General features: G+C 48.6%; 1 protein-coding gene across 1 annotated transcript in view; it reads left to right on the plus strand.

Annotated features, from left to right (window-relative positions):
- LOC135572745 (transmembrane protein 178B) overlaps nucleotides 1-24,000 on the plus strand; it is a 194,854-nt gene that overhangs the window by 138,705 nt on the left and 32,149 nt on the right. The gene's annotated exons all lie outside the window — the stretch shown is intronic.

Genomic DNA, 24,000 nt, shown 5'->3' on the forward strand with positions numbered 1-24,000 from the left:
CCGGGACTGGGAATGTGATGAGTTAAAGACTGGGACTGGGACTGGGAATGTGATGAGTTAAAGACCGGGACTGGGAATGTGATGAGTTAAAGACTGGGACTGGGAATGTGATGAGTTAAAACTTGAAAGAAAAGACTGGGACTGGGAATGTGATGAGTTAAAGACTGGGATTGGGAATATGATGAGTTAAAGACTGGGACTGGGAATGTGATGAGTTAAAGACTGGGACTGGGACTGGTAATGTGATGAGTTAAAGACTGGGACTGGGAATGTGATGAGTTAAATAAAAGACTGGGACTGGGACTGTGATGAGTTAAAGAAAAGACTGGGACTGGGAATGTGATAGGTTAAAGACAAGACTGGGAATGTGATGAGTTAAAGACTGGGACTGGGGATGTGATAGGTTAAAGACAAGACTGGGAATGTGATGAGTTAAAGACTGGGACTGGGACTGGGAATGTGATGAGTTAAAGACTGGGACTGGGACTGGGAATGTGATGAGTTAAATAAAAGACTGGGACTGGGAATGTGATGAGGTAAAGACTGGGACTGGGAATGTGATGAGTTAAGGACTGGGACTGGGACTGGGAATGTGATGAGTTAAGGACTGGGAATGTGATGAGGTAAAGACTGGGACTGGGAATGTGATGAGTTAAAGACTGGGACTGGGACTGGGAATGTGATGAGTTAGTTAAAGAAAAGAATGGGACTGGGGATGTGATGAGTTAAAGACTGGGACTGGGGATGTGATGAGTTAAAGACTGGGACTGGGGATGTGATGAGTTAAAGACTGGGACTGGGGATGTGATGAGTTAAAGACTGGGATTGGGAATGTGATGAGTTAAAGACTGGGACTGTGACTGGGAATGTGATGAGTTAAAGAAAAGACTGGGATTGGGAATGTGATGAGTTAAAGACTGGGACTGGGGATGTGATGAGTTAAAGACTGGGATTGGGAATGTGACTGGGAATGTGATGAGTTAAAGAAAAGACTGGGACTGGGGATGTGATGAGTTAAAGACTGGGATTGGGAATGTGATGAGTTAAAGACTGGGACTGTGACTGGGAATGTGATGAGTTAAAGACTGGGACTGGGGATGTGATGAGTTAAAGAAAAGACTGGGACTGGGGGACAAGGAGAGGTAAAAGGTCTTGAAAGGATGGAGAAGGAAGGGGGTAGGAGATTTGATGAGACCTCACAATTCTTCCTCTCCCCCTCTCCCCTCTCTTCCTCCCTCTGTCCCCCTCTCCCCTCCCTCTCTCCCCCTCTCTCCTCTCTTCCTCCCTCTGTCCCCCTCTCCCCTCTCTTCCTCCCTCTGTCCCCCTCTCCCCTCTCTTCCTCCCTCTGTCCCCCTCTCCCTCTCTTGGCCTCCTCTGTCCCCCTCGAAGTAGATCTCCCCCTCTCCTCTCTTCCTCCCTCTCCCCCTCTCTTTCCCTCTGTCCCCCTCTCCTCTCTCTTCCTCCCTCTGTCCCCCTCTCCCTCTCTTCCCTCCCTCTGTCCCCCTTCCCCTCTGAAGTTCCTCCCTCTGACCCCTCTCCCCTCTCTTCCTCCCTCTGTCCCCCTCTCCCCTCTCTTCCTCCCTCTGTCCCCCTCTCCCCTCTCTTCCTCCCTCTGCCCCCTCTGTCTCTTCCTCCCTCTGTCCCCCTCTCCCTCCCTCTCTCCCCCTCTCCCCTCTCTTCCTCCCTCTGTCCCCCTTCTCTTCTCCCTCTAATCTCCCTCTCTTCCTCCCTCTGTCCCCCTCTGTCTTGGCTGTCACCCCTCTCTTCCTCCCTCTCCCCTCTCTTCCTCCCTCTGTCCCCCTCTCCCCTCTCTCTTCCTCCCTCTGTCCCGCTCCCCTCCCTCTGTCCCCCTCTCCCCTCTCTTCCTCCCTCTGTCCCCCTGTCAGGCTCTCTTCCTCCCTCTGTCCCCCTCTCCCCTAGACTACTGTCTTGGCTCTGTCCCCCTACCTCTCTTCCTCCCTCTGTCCCCCTACTGTCTTGGCTGTCAGGCTCTTCCTCCCTCTACCCCTCTCCCCTCTCTTCCTCCCTCTGACCCCCTCTCCCCCTCTTGGCTCCAGGCTCTGTCCCCCTCTTACTCTTCCTCCCTCTGTCCCCCTACCCCTCTTGGCTGTCCCCCTCTCTACTGTAAGGTTCCTCCCTTGTCCCCTCTCCCTGTCTTGGCTGTCCCTCTGTCCCCTTCCCCTCTCTTCCTCCCTCTGTCCCCCTCTCCCCTCTCTTCCCCCTCTGTCCCCCTCCCCTCTCTTCCTCCCTTGTCCCCCTAGACCTACTTCCTCTTGGCCCCCCTGTCAGGCTCCCTCTGTCCCCCTTACCTCTCTTCCTCCCTCTGACCCCCTGTCTTCCTCCCTCTGGCTCCCCCTCTCTTCCTCCCTCTGTCCCCCTTCCCCTCTCTTCCTCCCTCTGTCTTGGCTGTCTTCCTCCTCTGTCCCCCTTCCCCTCTCTTCCTCCCTCTGTCCCCCTACTGTCTTGGCTGTCTGTCTCCCTAAGGTTACGTCCCTTGTCTCCCTCTCCCCCTCTTCTTCTGTCCACCCTCTCTTCCTCCCTCTGTCCCCCCTCTCTTCCTCCCTCTGTCTTGGCCCCTGTCTTCCTCCCTGTAAGGTTACCTCTGTCCCCCTCTCTTCCTCCCTCTACCCCCTCTTGGCTGTCCTCCCTCTGTCCCCCTTACTTGTCCCTCTGTCTCCCCCTACTGTCTTCCCTCTGTCCCCCTCTCCCCTCTCTTGTCCCTCCCTCTGTCCCCCTCTCTTCCTCCCTTGTCCCCCTAGACCTCTCTTCCTCCCTTGGCCCCCTCTCCCTGCTTCTCCCTAAGTCCCCCTTCTTCCTCCCTCTGTCCCCCTAGACCTACTTCCTCTTGGCTGTCAGGCTACTGTAAGGTCCCTCTGTCCCCCTCTCCCCTCTTTCCTCCCTCTAGTTACCCTGTTCTCTTCCTCCCTCTGTTCCCCTCTCCCCTCTCTTTCCTTCTGTCCCCGTAGACCTACTGTCTTGGCTCTGTCCCCTCTCCCCTCTTCCTCCGTCTGTTGTCTCCCTCTCTTCCTCCTGTCTTGGCCCTGTTCAGGCTACTGTTCCCCTCTCCCCTCTTCCTCCCTTGTTCCCCTCTCCCTCTTCCTCCCTCTGTTCTGTCCCCTCTACCTGTCTGTCCCCCCTCCTACTTCCTCCCTGGCTGTCCCCCCTCTCTTCCTCCCTCTGTCCCCTTCTCCCCTCTCTTCCTCCCTCTGTCCCCCTCTCCCCTCTGTTCCTCCCTCTGTCCCCTGTCGTCATTACCCCTCTCCCCTCTCTTCCTCCCTCTGTCCCCCTCTCGTCATTCCCCTCTCCCCTCTGGCTCCCTCAGGCTCCCCTGTTCCTCCCTCTGTCCCCCTCTAGTATTCCCCTCTCTGTCTCTTCCTCCCTCTCTCCCTCTCCCTCTCTTCCTCCCTGTCTCCCCTCTCCCCTCTCTTCCTCCTCTCTCCCCTCTCCCCTCTCTTCCTCCTCTCCCCTCTCCCCTCTCTTCCTCCCTCTCTCCCCTCTCCCCTCGCTTCCTCCCTCTGTCCCCCTGTTGTCATTCCCCCTCTCCCCTCTCTTCCTCCCTCTCTCCTCTCCCTCTCTTCCTCCCTCTCTCCCCTCTCCCCTTCTTCCTCCCTAGACCTCTCCCCTCTCTTCCTCCCTCTCTCCCCTCTCCCCTCTCTTCCTCCCTCCTCTCTCCCCACTCCCCTCTCTTCCTCCCTCTGTCCCTCTCAGGCTACTCTACCTCTCCACCCCTCCACACTATTAGATGAGTAGATTGGTAGAGAGATGGCTGATCAGAGCAGGGAGAGACAGAAGGGAGACCATATCTCAAATAGCACCCTAATTCCCTTTAGTACACTACTTTAGACCAGGGCCCATAGGGAATTGAGTGCCATTTGGGACACAGCCCATTAAATAGTTTAGATAGTGGGGATGGGAGTGGTTGGCTGACTGCGTTTAGGATAGCTGTTACCATAGGCAACATTATCCCACGTCTTGGCTGCCAATAAAGGAGGAGAACTTTACGTGAATATTGCAACACTGACCTTGTCACAAACGTTGTCCAGGCTACTGTAGAAATAGAATTACAGAACATTGACTTGAATGGGGATTGCTGTTCTATTAATTCTTTCTATGGCTGTCAACCTTGCAGATAATGAGCAGAGCATTCAATGTATCTGCTCAGAAGTTACGTTCACCTCAATAGCTGTCAGGCTACTGTAAGGTTACGTGTTGTAGAAGTAGACCTACTGTCTTGGCTGTCAGGCTACTGTAAGGTTACGTGTTGTAGAAGTAGACCTACTGTCTTGGCTGTCAGGCTACTGTAAGGTTACGTGTTGTTGAAGTAGACCTACTGTCTTGGCTGTCAGGCTACTGTAAGTTTACGTGTTGTAGAAGTAGACCTACTGTCTTGGCTGTCAGGCTACTGTAAGGTTACGTGTTGTAGAAGTAGACCTACTGTCTTGGCTGTCAGGCTACTGTAAGGTTACGTGTTGTAGAAGTAGACCTACTGTCTTGGCTGTCAGGCTACTGTAAGGTTACGTGTTGTAGAAGTAGACCTACTGTCTTGGCTGTCAGGCTACTGTAAGGTTACGTGTTGTTGAAGTAGACCTACTGTCTTGGCTGTCAGGCTACTGTAAGTTTACGTGTTGTAGAAGTAGACCTACTGTCTTGGCTGTCAGGCTACTGTAAGGTTACGTGTTGTAGAAGTAGACCTACTGTCTTGGCTGTCAGGCTACTGTAAGGTTACGTGTTGTAGAAGTAGACCTACTGTCTTGGCTGTCAGGCTACTGTAAGGTTACGTGTTGTAGAAGTAGACCTACTGTCTTGGCTGTCAGGCTACTGTAAGGTTACGTGTTGTAGAAGTAGACCTACTGTCTTGGCTGTCAGGCTACTGTAAGGTTACGTGTTGTAGAAGTAGACCTACTGTCTTGGCTGTCAGGCTACTGTAAGGTTACGTGTTGTAGAAGTAGACCTACTGTCTTGGCTGTCAGGCTACTGTAAGGTTACGTGTTGTATGAACTAGACCTACTGTCTGACTGTGGCTGTCAGGTCTGTAGGAGGTTACGTGTTGTATGAAGTAGACCTACTGTCTTGGCTGTCAGGCTACTGTAAGGTTACGTGTTGTAGAAGTAGACCTACTGTCTTGGCTGTCAGGCTACTGTAAGGTTACGTGTTGTAGAAGTAGACCTACTGTCTTGGCTGTCAGGCTACTGTAAGGTTACATGTTGTAGAAGTAGACTACTGTCTTGGCTGTCAGGCTACTGTAAGGTTACGTGTTGTAGAAGTAGACCGACTGTATTGATGGGTCTCAGGAGGTTTATGAGGGATGAACTCTGATGTTGTCTGACTGTATTGATGGGTCTCAGGAGGTTTATGAGGGATGAACTCTGATGTTGTCTGACTGTATTGATGGGTCTCAGGAGGTTTATGAGGGATGAACTCTGATGTTGTCTGACTGTATTGATGGGTCTCAGGAGGTTAATGAGGGATGAACTCTGATGTTGTCTGACTGTATTGATGGGTCTCAGGAGGTTTATGAGGGATGAACTCTGATGTTGTCTGACTGTATTGATGGGTCTCAGGAGGTTTATGAGGGATGAACTCTGATGCTGTCTGACTGTATTGATGGGTCTCAGGAGGTTTATGAGGGATGAACTCTGATGTTGTCTGACTGTATTGATGGGTCTCAGGAGGTTTATGAGGGATGAACTCTGATGCTGTCTGACTGTATTGATGGGTCTCAGGAGGTTTATGAGGGATGAACTCTGATGTTGTCTGACTGTATTGATGGGTCTCAGGAGGTTTATGAGGGATGAACTCTGATGTTGTCTGACTGTATTGATGGGTCTCAGGAGGTTTATGAGAGATGAACTCTGATGTTTTCTGACTGTATTGATGGGTCTCAGGAGGTTTATGAGAGATGAACTGATGTTGTCTGACTGTATTGATGGGTCTCAGGAGGTTTATGAGGGATGAACTCTAATGTTGAACACTAATGCAAAATATTATGCTAAGTAGTTGTTAATCACAGAAAATATTAATTAGCAAAAAATAATTATTTCCATTTAAACATAGTGATGGGTTGGAACTGATGGACAGTAGACACACTGTATTGATGGGTCCCTCTTTCTAACAAATGACACACACACTTGTCTCTGTATTGACGGGCACTCACGACGTTTATGAGGGATGAACTCAGATGATGAGGTTTTATGCACGCACGCACGGAGGTTTATGAGGGATGCACGCTGACTGTACATGCACGCACGTTTATGAGAGATGCTCTCTAATGTTGAACACTAATGCAAAATATTATGCTAAGTAGTTGTTAATCACAGAAAACCATTTAAACATGGTGACAACATGGACACACACACACACACACACACACGTCCCTCTTTCTAACAAAAACAAACACACACACACACTTCCCTCTCTCTAACAAACACACACACACACACACACACACACACACACACACACACACACACACACACACACACACACACACGTCCCTCTCTCTAACAAACACACACACACACACACACACGTCCCTCTCTCTAACAGACAGACACACACACACACACACACACACACACACAGCCCTGCAACAGAGGAAGGAGTAGCAGACCATGCAGAAGGATTAAATCCCTCTCTATCTCTCTAACACACAGACACACACACAGACACACACACACACACACACACACAGCCCTGCAACAGAGGAAGGAGTAGCAGACCTTGCAGAGGGATTAAATCCCTCTTGTTGGTGAATGATTGATGGGAAGCACAATCAACCATAATTAATAGAGGGAAAACCGTGTGTGTGTGTGTGTGTGTGTGTGTGTGTGTGTGTGTGTGTGTGTGTGTGTGTTAGAGAGAGAGGGAGAGAGGGATGTGTGTGTGTCTGTCTGTGTGTGTGTGTTAGAGAGAGGTGTGTGTGTGTGTGTGTGTGTGTGTGTGTGTGTGCGTGCGTGCGTGCGTGCGTGCGTGCGTGCGTGCGTGCGTGCGTGCGTGTGTGTACAGTCTAGGATCGATGCACCTCATTACACATGTGCATCCCAGATTAGCTGAAATCGGTTCGGCCCAGTCATGTGACCGTAGTTGCCACGGGGACATGATTCATCGTTGGCCAGACAGTGTTGTAACGTCTGGACAGAACCGACGGTTAAGGAACGTATCAAGAAGTCAGAGCCGGTACAGTTGTACTGTCCTACTACCTAGAGGATGGAGAGTTGTACTGTCCTACTACCTAGAGGATGGGGAGTTGTACTGTCCTACTACCTAGAGGATGGAGAGTTGTACTGTCCTAGAGGATGGAGAGTTGTACTGTCCTAGAGGATGGAGTGTTGTACTGTCCTAGAGGATGGAGAGCTGTACTGTCCTAGAGGATGGAGAGTTGTACTGTCCTAGAGGATGGAGTGTTGTACTGTCCTACTACCTAGAGGATGGAGATTTGTACTGTCCTAGAGAATGGAGTGTTGTACTGTCCTAGAGGATGGAGAGTTGTACTGTCCTACTACCTTGAGGATGGAGAGTTGTACAGTCCTAGAGGATGGAGAGTTGTACTGTCCTAGAGGATGGAGAGTTGTACTGTCCTACTACCTAGAGGATGGAGAGTTGTACTGTCCTACTACCTAGAGGATGGAGAGTTGTACTGTCCTACTACCTAGAGGATGTAGAGTTGTACTGTCCTAGAGGATGTAGAGTTGTACTGTCCTAGAGGATGGAGAGTTGTACTGTCCTACTACCTAGAGGATGGAGAGTTGTACTGTCCTAGAGGATGGAGAGTTGTACTGTCCTAGAGGATGGAGAGTTGTACTGTCCTAGAGGATGGAGAGTTGTACTGTCCTAGAGGATGGAGAGTTGTACTGTCCTAGAGGATGGAGTGTTGTACTGTCCTAGAGGATGGAGAGCTGTACTGTCCTAGAGGATGGAGTGTTGTACTGTCCTACTACCTAGAGGATGGAGATTTGTACTGTCCTAGAGAATGGAGTGTTGTACTGTCCTAGAGGATGGAGAGTTGTACTGTCCTACTACCTTGAGGATGGAGAGTTGTACAGTCCTAGAGGATGGAGAGTTGTACTGTCCTAGAGGATGGAGAGTTGTACTGTCCTACTACCTAGAGGATGGAGAGTTGTACTGTCCTACTACCTAGAGGATGGAGAGTTGTACTGTCCTAGAGGATGGAGAGTTGTACTGTCCTAGAGGATGGAGAGTTGTACTGTCCTACTACCTAGAGGATGGAGAGTTGTACTGTCCTAGAGGATGGAGAGTTGTACTGTCCTAGAGGATGGAGAGTTGTACTGTCCTAGAGGATGGAGAGTTGTACTGTCCTAGAGGATGGAGAGTTGTACTGTCCTACTACCTAGAGGATGGAGAGTTGTACTGTCCTAGAGGATGGATAGTTGTACTGTCCTAGAGGATGGAGAGTTGTACTGTCCTACTACCTAGAGGATGGAGAGTTGTACTGTCCTACTACCTAGAGGATGGAGAGTTGTACTGTCCTAGAGGATGGATAGTTGTACTGTCCTAGAGGATGGAGAGTTGTACTGTCCTACTACCTAGAGGATGGAGAGTTGTACTGTCCTACTACCTAGAGGATGGAGAGTTGTACTGTCCTACTACCTAGAGGATGGAGAGTTGTACTGTCCTAGAGGATGTAGAGTTGTACTGTCCTAGAGGATGTAGAGTTGTACTGTCCTACTACCTAGAGGATGGAGAGTTGTACTGTCCTAGAGGATGGAGAGTTGTACTGTCCTAGAGGATGGAGAGTTGTACTGTCCTAGAGGATGGAGAGTTGTACTGTCCTAGAGGATGGAGTGTTGTACTGTCCTAGAGGATGGAGAGTTGTACTGTCCTACTACCTAGAGGATGGAGAGTTGTACTGTCCTAGAGGATGGAGAGTTGTACTGTCCTAGAGGATGGAGAGTTGTACTGTCCTACTACCTAGAGGATGGAGAGTTGTACTGTCCTACTACCTAGAGGATGGAGAGTTGTACTGTCCTAGAGGATGTAGAGTTGTACTGTCCTAGAGGATGTAGAGTTGTACTGTCCTACTACCTAGAGGATGGAGAGTTGTACTGTCCTAGAGGATGGAGAGTTGTACTGTCCTACTACCTAGAGGATGGAGAGTTGTACTGTCCTAGAGGATGGAGAGTTGTACTGTCCTAGAGGATGGAGAGTTGTACTGTCCTAGAGGATGGAGAGTTGTACTGTCCTAGAGGATGGAGTGTTGTACTGTCCTAGAGGATGGAGAGTTGTACTGTCCTAGAGGATGGACCCTAGAGGATGGAGAGTTGTACTGTCCTAGAGGATGGAGAGTTGTACTGTCCTAGAGGATGGAGAGTTGTACTGTCCTACTACCTAGAGGATGGAGAGTTGTACTGTCCTACTACCTAGAGGATGGAGAGTTGTACTGTCCTAGAGGATGGAGAGTTGTACTGTCCTAGAGGATGGAGAGTTGTACTGTCCTACTACCTAGAGGATGGAGAGTTGTACTGTCCTAGAGGATGGAGAGTTGTACTGTCCTAGAGGATGGAGAGTTGTACTGTCCTAGAGGATGGAGTGTTGTACTGTCCTAGAGGATGGAGAGTTGTACTGTCCTACTACCTAGAGGATGGAGAGTTGTACTGTCCTAGAGGATGGATAGTTGTACTGTCCTAGAGGATGGAGAGTTGTACTGTCCTACTACCTAGAGGATGGAGAGTTGTACTGTCCTACTACCTAGAGGATGGAGAGTTGTACTGTCCTAGAGGATGGATAGTTGTACTGTCCTAGAGGATGGAGAGTTGTACTGTCCTACTACCTAGAGGATGGAGAGTTGTACTGTCCTACTACCTAGAGGATGGAGAGTTGTACTGTCCTACTACCTAGAGGATGGAGAGTTGTACTGTCCTAGAGGATGTAGAGTTGTACTGTCCTAGAGGATGTAGAGTTGTACTGTCCTACTACCTAGAGGATGGAGAGTTGTACTGTCCTAGAGGATGGAGAGTTGTACTGTCCTAGAGGATGGAGAGTTGTACTGTCCTAGAGGATGGAGAGTTGTACTGTCCTAGAGGATGGAGTGTTGTACTGTCCTAGAGGATGGAGAGTTGTACTGTCCTACTACCTAGAGGATGGAGAGTTGTACTGTCCTAGAGGATGGAGAGTTGTACTGTCCTAGAGGATGGAGAGTTGTACTGTCCTAGAGGATGGAGAGTTGTACTGTCCTACTACCTAGAGGATGGAGAGTTGTACTGTCCTAGAGGATGGAGAGTTGTACTGTCCTAGAGGATGGAGAGTTGTACTGTCCTAGAGGATGGAGAGATGTACTGTCCTACTACCTAGAGGATGGAGAGTTGTACTGTCCTACTACCTAGAGGATGGTGAGTTGTACTGTCCTAGAGGATGGAGAGTTGTACAGTCCTAGAGGATGGAGAGTTGTACTGTCCTAGAGGATGGAGAGTTGTACTGTCCTAGAGGATGGAGTGTTGTACTGTCCTAGAGGATGGAGAGCTGTACTGTCCTAGAGGATGGAGAGTTGTACTGTCCTAGAGGATGGAGTGTTGTACTGTCCTACTACCTAGAGGATGGAGATTTGTACTGTCCTAGAGAATGGAGTGTTGTACTGTCCTAGAGGATGGAGAGTTGTACTGTCCTACTACCTTGAGGATGGAGAGTTGTACAGTCCTAGAGGATGGAGAGTTGTACTGTCCTAGAGGATGGAGAGTTGTACTGTCCTACTACCTAGAGGATGGAGAGTTGTACTGTCCTACTACCTAGAGGATGGAGAGTTGTACTGTCCTACTACCTAGAGGATGTAGAGTTGTACTGTCCTAGAGGATGTAGAGTTGTACTGTCCTAGAGGATGGAGAGTTGTACTGTCCTACTACCTAGAGGATGGAGAGTTGTACTGTCCTAGAGGATGGAGAGTTGTACTGTCCTAGAGGATGGAGAGTTGTACTGTCCTAGAGGATGGAGAGTTGTACTGTCCTAGAGGATGGAGAGTTGTACTGTCCTAGAGGATGGAGAGTTGTACTGTCCTACTACCTAGAGGATGGAGAGTTGTACTGTCCTAGAGGATGGAGAGTTGTACTGTCCTAGAGGATGGAGAGTTGTACTGTCCTACTAGAGTTGTACTGTCTAGAGGATGGAGAGTTGTACTGTCCTAGAGGATGGAGAGTTGTACTGTCCTAGAGGATGGAGAGTTGTACTGTCCTAGAGGATGGAGAGTTGTACTGTCCTACTACCTAGAGGATGGAGAGTTGTACTGTCCTACTACCTAGAGGATGGAGAGTTGTACTGTCCTAGAGGATGGAGAGTTGTACTGTCCTAGAGGATGGAGAGTTGTACTGTCCTAGAGGATGGAGAGTTGTACTGTCCTACTACCTAGAGGATGGAGAGTTGTACTGTCCTAGAGGATGGAGAGTTGTACTGTCCTAGAGGATGGAGAGTTGTACTGTCCTAGAGGATGGAGAGTTGTACTGTCCTAGAGGATGGAGAGTTGTACTGTCCTACTACCTAGAGGATGGAGAGTTGTACTGTCCTACTACCTAGAGGATGGAGAGTTGTACTGTCCTAGAGGATGGAGAGTTGTACTGTCCTAGAGGATGGAGAGTTGTACTGTCCTAGAGGATGGAGATTTGTACTGTCCTAGAGGATGGAGAGTTGTACTGTCCTAGAGGATGTACTGTACTGTCCTAGAGGATGGAGAGTTGTACTGTCCTACTACCTTGAGGATGGAGAGTTGTACAGTCCTAGAGGATGGAGAGTTGTACTGTCCTAGAGGATGGAGAGTTGTACTGTCCTACTACCTAGAGGATGGAGAGTTGTACTGTCCTACTACCTAGAGGATGGAGAGTTGTACTGTCCTAGAGGATGGAGAGTTGTACTGTCCTAGAGGATGTAGAGTTGTACTGTCCTACTACCTAGAGGATGGAGAGTTGTACTGTCCTAGAGGATGGAGAGTTGTACTGTCCTAGAGGATGGAGAGTTGTACTGTCCTAGAGGATGGAGAGTTGTACTGTCCTAGAGGATGGAGAGTTGTACTGTCCTACTACCTAGAGGATGGAGAGATGTACTGTCCTACTACCTAGAGGATGGAGAGTTGTACTGTCCTAGAGGATGGATAGTTGTACTGTCCTAGAGGATGGAGAGTTGTACTGTCCTACTACCTAGAGGATGGAGAGTTGTACTGTCCTACTACCTAGAGGATGGAGAGTTGTACTGTCCTAGAGGATGGATAGTTGTACTGTCCTAGAGGATGGAGAGTTGTACTGTCCTACTACCTAGAGGATGGAGAGTTGTACTGTCCTACTACCTAGAGGATGGAGAGTTGTACTGTCCTACTACCTAGAGGATGGAGAGTTGTACTGTCCTAGAGGATGTAGAGTTGTACTGTCCTAGAGGATGGAGAGTTGTACTGTCCTACTACCTAGAGGATGGAGAGTTGTACTGTCCTAGAGGATGGAGAGTTGTACTGTCCTAGAGGATGGAGAGTTGTACTGTCCTAGAGGATGGAGAGTTGTACTGTCCTAGAGGATGGAGTGTTGTACTGTCCTAGAGGATGGAGAGTTGTACTGTCCTACTACCTAGAGGATGGAGAGATGTACTGTCCTACTACCTAGAGGATGGAGAGTTGTACTGTCCTAGAGGATGGATAGTTGTACTGTCCTAGAGGATGGAGAGTTGTACTGTCCTACTACCTAGAGGATGGAGAGTTGTACTGTCCTACTACCTAGAGGATGGAGAGTTGTACTGTCCTAGAGGATGGAGAGTTGTACTGTCCTACTACCTAGAAGATGGAGAGTTGTACTGTCCTAGAGGATGGAGAGTTGTACTGTCCTAGAGGATGGAGAGTTGTACTGTCCTAGAGGATGGAGAGTTGTACTGTCCTACTACCTAGAGGATGGAGCGTTGTACTGTCCTAGAGGATGGAGAGTTGTACTGTCCTACTACCTAGAGGATGGAGAGTTGTACTGTCCTACTACCTAGAGGATGGAGAGTTGTACTGTCATAGAGGATGGAGAGTTGTACTGTCCTAGAGGATGGAGAGTTGTACTGTCCTAGAGGATGGAAAGTTCTACTGTCCTACTACCTAGAGGATGGAGAGTTGTACTGTCCTAGAGGATGGAGTGTTGTACTGTCCTACTACCTAGAGGATGGAGAGTTGTACTGTCCTACTACCTAGAGGATGGAGAGTTGTACTGTCCTAGAGGATGGAGAGTTGTACTGTCCTAGAGGATGTAGAGTTGTACAGTCCTAGAGGATGGAGAGTTGTACTGTCTTAGAGGATGGAGTGTTGTACTGTCCTAGAGGATGGAGAGCTGTACTGTCCTAGAGGATGGAGAGTTGTGCTGTCCTAGAGGATGGAGTGTTGTACTGTCCTACTACCTAGAGGATGGAGATTTGTACTGTCCTAGAGAATGGAGTGTTGTACTGTCCTAGAGGATGGAGAGTTGTACTGTCCTACTACCTTGAGGATGGAGAGTTGTACAGTCCTAGAGGATGGAGAGTTGTACTGTCCTAGAGGATGGAGAGTTGTACTGTCCTACTACCTAGAGGATGGAGAGTTGTACTGTCCTACTACCTAGAGGATGGAGAGTTGTACTGTCCTAGAGGATGGAGAGTTGTACTGTCCTAGAGGATGGAGAGTTGTACTGTCCTACTACCTAGAGGATGGAGAGTTGTACTGTCCTACTACCTAGAGGATGGAGAGTTGTACTGTCCTACTACCTAGAGGATGGAGAGTTGTACTGTCCTAGAGGATGGAGAGTTGTACTGTCCTAGAGGATGGAGAGTTGTACTGTCCTACTACCTAGAGGATGGAGAGTTGTACTGTCCTACTACCTAGAGGATGGAGAGTTGTACTGTCCTAGAGGATGGAGAGTTGTACTGTCCTACTACCTAGAGGATGGAGAGTTGTACTGTCCTACTACCTAGAGGATGGAGAGTTGTACTGTCCTAGAGGATGGAGAGTTGTACTGTCCTAGAGGATGGAGAGTTGTACTGTCCTACTACCTAGAGGATGGAGAGTTGTACTGTCCTAGAGGATGGAGAGTTGTACTGTCCTAGAGGATGGAGAGTTGTACTGTCCTAGAGGATGGAGAGTTGTACTGTCCTAGAGGATGGAGAGTTGTACTGTCCTAGAGGATGGAGAGTTGTACTGTCCTACTACCTAGAGGATGGAGAGATGTACTGTCCTACTACCTAGAGGATGGAGAGTTGTACTGTCCTAGAGGATGGATAGTTGTACTGTCCTAGAGGATGGAGAGTTGTACTGTCCTACTACCTAGAGGATGGAGAGTTGTACTGTCCTACTACCTAGAGGATGGAGAGTTGTACTGTCCTAGAGGATGGATAGTTGTACTGTCCTAGAGGATGGAGAGTTGTACTGTCCTACTACCTAGAGGATGGAGAGTTGTACTGTCCTACTACCTAGAGGATGTAGAGTTGTACTGTCCTAGAGGATGTAGAGTTGTACTGTCCTACTACCTAGAGGATGGAGAGTTGTACTGTCCTAGAGGATGGAGAGTTGTACTGTCCTAGAGGATGGAGAGTTGTACTGTCCTAGAGGATGGAGAGTTGTACTGTCCTAGAGGATGGAGTGTTGTACTGTCCTAGAGGATGGAGAGTTGTACTGTCCTACTACCTAGAGGATGGAGAGATGTACTGTCCTACTACCTAGAGGATGGAGAGTTGTACTGTCCTAGAGGATGGATAGTTGTACTGTCCTAGAGGATGGAGAGTTGTACTGTCCTACTACCTAGAGGATGGAGAGTTGTACTGTCCTACTACCTAGAGGATGGAGAGTTGTACTGTCCTAGAGGAGGGAGAGTTGTACTGTCCTATTACCTAGAGGATGGAGAGTTGTACTGTCCTAGAGGATGTAGAACCCCAAACTCCTCCACCTACGACCCCCAACCCCCTCCACCTACGATCACAACCCCCTCCACCTCCGACCCCAACCCCCTCCACTTCCGACCTCCTCCAGCACCCCCTCTGACCCCCAACCCCTCCAATTCCGGCCCCCAACCCCTCCACCTCTGTCCCATCCACCTTCATCTCCCCTTCTAACCCCCAACAACTCCAACTCCGACCTTCTCCACCTCCCCCTCCGACTCCCAACCTCCTCCACCCAAACCCTCTACTTACAACACCCCCTCTGACCCCAACCAGGGGCGGCAGGGTAGCCTAGTGGTTAAAGCATTGGACTTGTAACCAGAAGGTTGCAAGTTCAAACCGAGCTGATAAGGTACAAATCTGTCGTTCTGCCCCTGAACAAGGCAGTTAACCCACTGTTCCTAGGCCGTCATTGAAAATAAGAATTTGTTCTTAACTGACTTGCCTAGTGAAATAAAGGTAAAAATATAATTTTTAAAAACTCAAAATTCGGCCCCCAAACACGTCCACCTCTGTCCCTTTCCACCTGCAACTCCGAACCCCTCCACCACCCCCTCTGAATCCCAACCCCCTCCAACTCCGCTATGGGACTAGGTACGGTCTCTCCTGTTCCATCTCCTCTGTCTGGTGATGCTATGGGACTAGGTACTGTCTCTCCTGTTCCATCTCCTCTGTCTGGTGATGCTATGGGACTAGGTACAGTCTCTCCTGTTCCATCTCCTCTGTCTGGTGATGCTATGGGACTAGGTACTGTCTCTCCTGTTCCATCTCCTCTGTCTGGTGATGCTATGGGACTAGGTACTGTCTCTTCTGTCTGGTGATGTTATGGGACTAGGTACTGTCTCTCCTGTTCCATCTCCTCTGTCTGGTGATGCTATGGGACTAGGTACGGTCTCTCCTGTTCCAACTCCTCTGTCTGGTGATGCTATGGGACTAGGTACGGTCTCTTCTGTCTGGTGATGCTATGGGACTAGGTACTGTCTCTTCTGTCTGGTGATGCTATGGGACTAGGTACTGTCTCTCCTGTTCCATCTCCTCTGTCTGGTGATGCTATGGGACTAGGTACTGTCTCTTCTGTCTGGTGATGCTATGGGACTAGGTACTGTCTCTTCTGTCTGGTGATGCTATGGGACTAGGTACTGTCTCTTCTGTCTGGTGATGCTATGGGACTAGGTACTGTCTCTTCTGTCTGGTGATGCTAGGTACTGTCTCTTCTGTCTGGTGATGCTATGGGACTAGGTACTGTCTCTCCTCCTGTTCCATCTCCTCTGTCTGGTGATGCTATGGGACTAGGTACGGTCTCTCCTGTTCCATCTCCTCTGTCTGGTGATGCTATGGGACTAGGTACTGTCTCTTCTGTCTGGTGATGCTATGGGACTAGGTACTGTCTCTTCTGTCTGGTGATGCTATGGGACTAGGTACTGTCTCTTCTGTCTGGTGATGCTATGGGACATCTGTCTCTTCTGTCTGGTGATGCTATGGGACTAGGTACTGTCTCTCCTGTTCCATCTCCTCTGTCTGGTGATGCTATGGGACTAGGTACTGTCTCTTCTGTCTGGTGATGCTATGGGACTAGGTACTGTCTCTTCTGTCTGGTGATGCTATGGGACTAGGTACTGTCTCTCCTGTTCCATCTCCTCTGTCTGGTGATGCTATGGGACTAGGTACTGTCTCTCCTCCTGTTCCATCTCCTCTGTCTGGTGATGCTATGGGACTAGGTACTGTCTCTTCTGTCTGGTGATGCTATGGGACTAGGTACTGTCTCTCCTCCTGTTCCATCTCCTCTGTCTGGTGATGCTATGGGACTAGGTACGGTCTCTCCTGGTGATGTTATGGGACCAGGGTACTCTCTCTGTCTGGTGATGCTATGGGACTAGGTACTGTCTCTCTGGTGATGTTATGGGACTAGGTACTGTTCCATCTCCTCTGTCTGGTGATGCTATGGGACTAGGTACGGTCTCTCCTGTTCCATCTCCTCTGTCTGGTGATGCTATGGGACTAGGTACTGTCTCTCCTGTTCCATCTCCTCTGTCTGGTGATGCTATGGGACTAGGTACTGTCTCTCCTGTTCCATCTCCTCTGTCTGGTGATGCTATGGGACTAGGTACTGTCTCTTCTGTCTGGTGATGCTATGGGACTAGGTACTGTCTCTTCTGTCTGGTGATGCTATGGGACTAGGTACTGTCTCTCCTGTTCCATCTCCTCTGTCTGGTGATGTTATGGGACTAGGTACTGTCTCTTCTGTCTGGTGATGCTATGGGACTAGGTACTGTCTCTTCTGTCTGGTGATGCTATGGGACTAGGTACTGTCTCTCCTGTTCCATCTCCTCTGTCTGGTGATGTTATGGGACTAGGTACTGTCTCTCCTGTTCCATCTCCTCTGTCTGGTGATGCTATGGGACTAGGTACTGTATCTCCTGGTCCATCTCCTCTGTCTGGTGATGCTATGGGACTAGGTACTGTCTCTCCTGTTCCATCTCCTCTGTCTGGTGATGCTATGGGACTAGGTACTGTCTCTCCTGTTCCATCTCCTCTGTCTGGTGATGTTATGGGACTAGGTACTGTCTCTTCTGTCTGGTGATGTTATGGGACTAGGTACGGTCTCTCCTGTTCCATCTCCTCTGTCTGGTGATGTTATGGGACTAGGTACTGTCTCTTCTGTCTGGTGATGTTATGGGACTAGGTACGGTCTCTCCTGTTCCATCTCCTCTGTCTGGTGATGCTATGGGACTAGGTACTGTCTCTTCTGTCTGGTGATGTTATGGGACTAGGTACGGTCTCTCCTGTTCCATCTCCTCTGTCTGGTGATGCTATGGGACTAGGTACTGGCTCTCCTGTTCCATCTCCTCTGTCTGGTGATGCTATGGGACTAGGTACTGTCTCTCCTGTTCCATCTCCTCTGTCTGGTGATGCTATGGGACTAGGTACTGTCTCTCCTGTTCCATCTCCTCTGTCTGGTGATGTTATGGGACTAGGTACTGTCTCTCCTCCTGTTCCATCTCCTCTGTCTGGGTGATGCTATGGGACTAGGTACGGTCTCTCCTGTTCCATCTCCTCTGTCTGGTGATGTTATGGGACTAGGTACTGTCTCTCCTCCTGTTCCATCTCCTCTGTCTGGTGATGCTATGGGACTAGGTACGGTCTCTCCTGTTCCATCTCCTCTGTCTGGTGATGCTATATGACTAGGTACTTTCCCTGAGTGACAGCCCTTCCCTAATTCTCAAAGCCTGCTGCATCGATTATTTCGCTCTTCTCTTTTTAATCCTCCTCCACAATCTCTCTCTCTTCCTTTACCATAAATAAATACTCGGATTAAGCCCTGGATTAACGCTGACAGGGCGGGGCTTAACGAGCTAAGGAGACTAAATGCCCCACCTTGTCTCTAAAGCTCAGCATGTCAGAGAAGCCAACATCCAGGGAAATATGGCCATGTGTTCCAAATACAACCCTATTCCTTTATTAGTGAGCTACTATTGACCAGGGACTATAGGGTGCACTATAAAGGGAATAGGGTGCACTATAAAGGGAATATGGTGCACTATAAAGGGAATAGGTGCACTATAAAGGGAATAGGGTGCACTATAAAGGGAATATGGTGCACTATAAAGGGAATATGGTGCACTATAAAGGGAATAGGGTGCACTATAAAGGGAATATGGTGCACTATAAAGGGAATAGGGTGCACTATAAAGGGAATAGGGTGCACTATAAAGGGAATATGGTGCACTATAAAGGGAATATGGTGCACTATAAAGGAATAGGGTGCACTATAAAGGGAATAGGGTGTACTATAAAGGGAATATGGTGCACTATAAAGGGAATAGGGTGCACTATAAAATAGGGTGCAATAAAGGGAATGCACTATAAAGGGAATAGGGTGCACTATAAAGGGAATATGATGCACTATAAAGGGAATAGGGTGCACTATAAAGGGAATAGGGTGCACTATAAAGGGAATAGGGTGCACTATAAAGGGAATAGGGTGCACTATAAAGGGAATAGGGTGCACTTTAAAGGGAATAGGGTGCCATATGGAACACATACAGGGGAAATTCAAAATGCTGCCCTAATGTCAAGATAAGGCTGATTGATGAATGGACTCGATACTGTAAGAGAGTTAAACCGGTGGACCTGTAGGCCAAACTAAACTAAGCAGATGGGATTCTGTTCTGCTGTTCTCCTCTTTACTGATTAGATGAAGTCACTGTAGCAGACTTCTGCTGTTCTCCTCTTTACTGATTAGATGAAGTCACTGTAGCAGACTTCTGCTGTTCTCCTCTTTACTGATTAGATGAAGTCACTGCCCAGTAACACGAGCCTACCAGACGAGCTAAATGGATCTATGCTCCCTTCGAGGCAAGCAACACTGAACCATGCATGAGAGCACTAGCTGTTCTGGACGATTGTGTGATCAGGCTCTCCGTTGTGTGGCCGCGCACGACTTCAACAACATTATTACGTTTCCTGACAACACGATGGTGGTAGGATTGATCACCGACGGCGATGAGACAGCCTATAGGGAGGAGGTTAGAGACCTGGCAGTTTGATGCCAGGACAACATCCTCTCCTTTAACGTCAGCAAGACAAAGGAGCTGATTGTGGACTACCGGAAATGGAGACCAGAGCACACCACCATTCACATCGACAGGGCTGTAGTGTCCAAATCACTAAGGATCTATTCATGGTCCACACATACCAGCACAGTCGTGAATAGGGCACGACAAAGACTCTTCCCCATAAGGAGGTAGAAAAGATTTGGCATGGGGACCTCAGATCCTCAAAAAGTTGGAGTCTTACAGTGTTTATTCATCCAAAAGGAGGCAAGACAATGGTCGTGGACAGGCAAAAGGTCAAAACTAGATCAGAGTCCAGGAGGTACAGAGTGGCAGACAGGCTCGTGGTCAAGGCAGGCAGAATGGTCAGGCAGGCGGGTACTAAGTCCAGAAACAGGCGAGGGTCAAAACCAGGAGGACTAGAAAAAAGACAAAGCAAAAATCAGGTGAACAGGAAAAACGCTGGTTGACTTGGCAACATACAAGACGAACTGGCACAGAGAGAAAGTAAACACAGGGATAAATACACTGGTACAGAGAGACTGGAAACACAGGGATAAATACATTGGGAAAAACAAGACACCTGGAGGGGGTGGAGACAATAACAGGAACAGGTGAAACAGATCAGGGCGTGACAGCAAGGCGCTACACAGGGTGGTGTGGACAGCCCAGTACATCACTGGGACTGAGCTCCCTGCCATCCAGGACCTCTATACCAGGCGGTGTCAGAGGGTAGTGTACAGCCCAGTACAACACTGGGACCGAGCTCCCTGCCGTCCAGGACCTCTATACCAGGCGGTGTCAGAGGGTAGTGTACAGCCCAGTACAACACTGGGACCGAGCTCTCTGCCATCCAGGACCTCTATACCAGGCGGTGTCAGAGGGTAGTGTACAGCCCAGTACATCACTGGGACCGAGCTCCCTGCCATCCAGGACCTCTATACCAGGCGGTGTCAGAGGGTAGTGTACAGCCCAGTACAACACTGGGACCTAGCTCCCTGCCATCCAGGACCTCTATACCAGGCGGTGTCAGAAGGTAGTGTACAGCCCAGTACAACACTGGGACCAAGCTCACTGCCATCCAGGACCTCTATACCAGGCGGTGTCAGAGGGTAGTGTACAGCCCAGTACAACACTGGGACCAAGCTCCCTGCCATCCAGGACCTCTATACCAGGCGGTGTCAGAGGGTGTGTACAGCCCAGTCAGGGACCAAGCTCCCTGGGCGGTGTCAGAGGGTAGTGTACAGCCCAGTACAACACTGGGACATAGCTCCCTGCCATCCAGGACCTCTATACCAGGCGGTGTCAGAGGGTAGTGTACAGCCCAGTACAACACTGGGACCAAGTTCCCTGCCATCCAGGACCTCTATACCAGGCGGTGTCAGAGGGTAGTGTACAGCCCAGTACAACACTGGGACCAAGCTCCCTGCCATCCAGGACCTCTATACCAGGCGGTGTCAGAGGGTAGTGTACAGCCCAGTACAACACTGGGACCAAGCTCCCTGCCATCCAGGACCTCTATACCAGGCGGTGTCAGAGAAATGCCCCAACAAATTGTCAAAGACTCCAGCCATCCAAGTCATAGACTGTTCTCTCTGCTACCACACGGCAAGCGCTACCGATGCACCAAGTCTGGAAGCAACAGGACCCTGAACAGCTTCTACCCCCCGAGCCATAAGACTGATAAATAGTTAGTCCGGGTAGCTATTTGGTTTAATATTTAACTCTCTGCATTGACCCTTTTCCCACTAACTTTGTTGACTCATCACATCCGCTGCTACTATTGTTTATTATCTATCCTGTTGCCTAGTTACTTCACCCCTACCTATATGACCATATCTACTGTCTATTATCTATCCTTTACCCCTATCTATATGTACATATCTACGGTCTATTATCTATCCTTTACCCATACCTATATGTACCTATCTACTATCTATTATCTATCCTTTACCCCTACCTACACGTACATATCTACTGTCTAGTATCTATCCTTTACCCCTATCTATATGTACATATCTACGGTCTATTATCTATCCTTTACCCCTACCTATATGTACATATCTACTGTCTATTATCTATCCTTTACCCCTACCTATATGTACATATCTACGGTCTATTATCTATCCTTTACCCCTACCTATATGTACATATCTACTGTCTATTATCTATCCTTTACCCCTACCTATATGACCATATCTACGGTCTATTATCTATCCTTTACCCCTACCTATATGTACATATCTACCTCAATTACCTCGTACCCCTCCACATAGACTCAGTACTGGTACTTCCTGTATATAGCCATGCTTTTAGCTGGTACTTCCTGTATATACCCATGATATTACCTGGTACTTCCTGTATATAGCCATGTTATTACCTGGTACTTCCTGTATATAGCCATGTTATTACCTGGTACTTCCTGTATATAGCCATGTTATTACCTGGTACTTCCTGTATATAGCCATGTTATTACCTGGTACTTCCTGTATATAGCCATGTTATTACCTGGTACTCCCTGTATATATCCATGTTATTACCTTGTACTTCCTGTATATAGCCATGTTATTACCTGGTACTTCCTGTATATAGCCATGGTATTACCTGGTACTCCCTGTATATAGCCATGTTATTACCTAGTACTTCCTGTATATAGCCATGTTATTACCTGGTACTCATTTCACTATTAGTCGACACCTGTTGTTTACGAAACGTGACAAATACACATTTAGTTGATCGGATTTGAAAAGTGACCAAAACCAGGTCGTACAGTAACTCTCTAACACGCGTTAACTCAGATAGTACAGTCTTCATCCCAAATGGCACCCTATTCCCTACACAGTGCACTGCTTTTGACTGGGACCCATAGGGCATAGGGTGCCTTTTGGGATGCAACCCAGTGAGTGTGTCATTTCATTAATATTCATGGGAACTGTGACTTTAAAATAAATAAATAAACCTTGGACAGGCTAATCCTTAAAATTGTAATCATCCCCATTCCCAGACACCATTCCTTTTGTCTGTGCAGAAGGGAGAGATTCGAGAGGCTCGCGGATGAAGGGGAAGGATTTGAGTGTCGCGCTGCTGAGGGGGAAGGATTTGAGTGTCGCGCTGCTGAGGGGGAAAGATTTGAGTGTCGCGTGGATGAGTCCTTTACCCTGAAAATTACCTCCAGGCTCTTCAAGTGACTTCCTCCTTTTCCTGAGTAGAGAGACAGTAGAGAACTGTTATAGAGACAGTAGAGAACTGTTATAGAGACAGTAGAGAACTGTTATAGACACAGTAGAGAACTGTTATAGACACAGTAGAGAACTGTTATAGACACAGTCAGACTGGAGACACAGAACAGAACTGTTATAGACACAGTAGAGAACTGTTATAGAGACAGTAGAGAACTGTTATAGACTAGTCAGACTGGAGACACAGAACAGAACTGTTATAGACACAGTAGAGAACTGTTATTAGACTAATCAGACTGGAGACACAGTACAGAACTGTTATAGACACAGTAGAGAACTGTTATAGACACAGTAGAGAACTGTTATAGACACAGTAGAGAACTGTTATAGATTAATCAGACTGGAGACACAGTAGAGAACTGTTATAGACACAGTAGAGAACTGTTATAGACACAGTAGAGAACTGTTATAGACACAGTAGAGAACTGTTATAGACTAATCAGACTGGAGACACAGTAGAGTTGTTGGAGGGAGTGAGTGAGTGAGTGAGTGAGTGAGTGAGTGAGTGAGTGAGTGAGTGAGTGAGTGAGTGAGTGAGTGAGTGAGTGAGGGAGGGGAGGGAAGGGGAAGGAAGGAAGGAAGGAAGGAAGGAAGGAAGGAAGGAAGGAAGGAAGGAAGGAAGGAAGGAAGGAAGGAAGGAAGGAAGGAAGGAAGGAAGGAAGGAAGGGGTTTGTCAGTTTTGGATAGAGGGATGGAGGAGGGAAAGCGGGTGGGGTTGGTCTTCAACTCCCAGCTTCCTTTGCCTGGGGTGACCTGAGGTCCTGAGGTTGTGTTGCTACCAGTGACCAGGCAGCTCCACGGAAACAGCAAGGCATCGATTAGGGAAATCAGGATGAAGGGATGGAAAGATGGAGGGATGGAGTGTGGGGTTGGTCAACTTCCTTTGCCAGGGGTGGCCTGACGTTGTGTTGCCACTAGCGACCAGCTCCATGGAGACAGCGAGGCAAGGCGTGGATTAGCAAAGGCACTGGTGTGTGGCTACAGCTTTCCTACTTCATTTGATGCTCCAGCTACTTAACAAAAACATTCTGCTCTATATCTGTCCTTACTGGAGGATAATCCCCCATGTTTCCTCTCCTGCTGAAAATAGACCTTTCTCTTTCTAACTTCCTTTTTTACTAAAATGGAGGGAGGATTCTACCACCTCTCCTTTACATGGAGGTCAGTGGATGGAGGGAGGATTCTACCACCTCTACCAGCCTACAGTCAGACAGGACAGACAGTCTGGCCTCAGTTCTCTACTGTGTAGCCTACAGTCAGACAGGACAGACAGTCTGGCCTCAGTTCTCTACTGTGTAGCCTACAGTCAGACAAATACAGGATACGACACCACTTCTCTTTCCCTC

The sequence above is a fragment of the Oncorhynchus nerka genome, linkage group LG8 (assembly GCF_034236695.1).
Source record: "Oncorhynchus nerka isolate Pitt River linkage group LG8, Oner_Uvic_2.0, whole genome shotgun sequence".
Classification (NCBI taxonomy): domain Eukaryota; kingdom Metazoa; phylum Chordata; class Actinopteri; order Salmoniformes; family Salmonidae; genus Oncorhynchus; species Oncorhynchus nerka.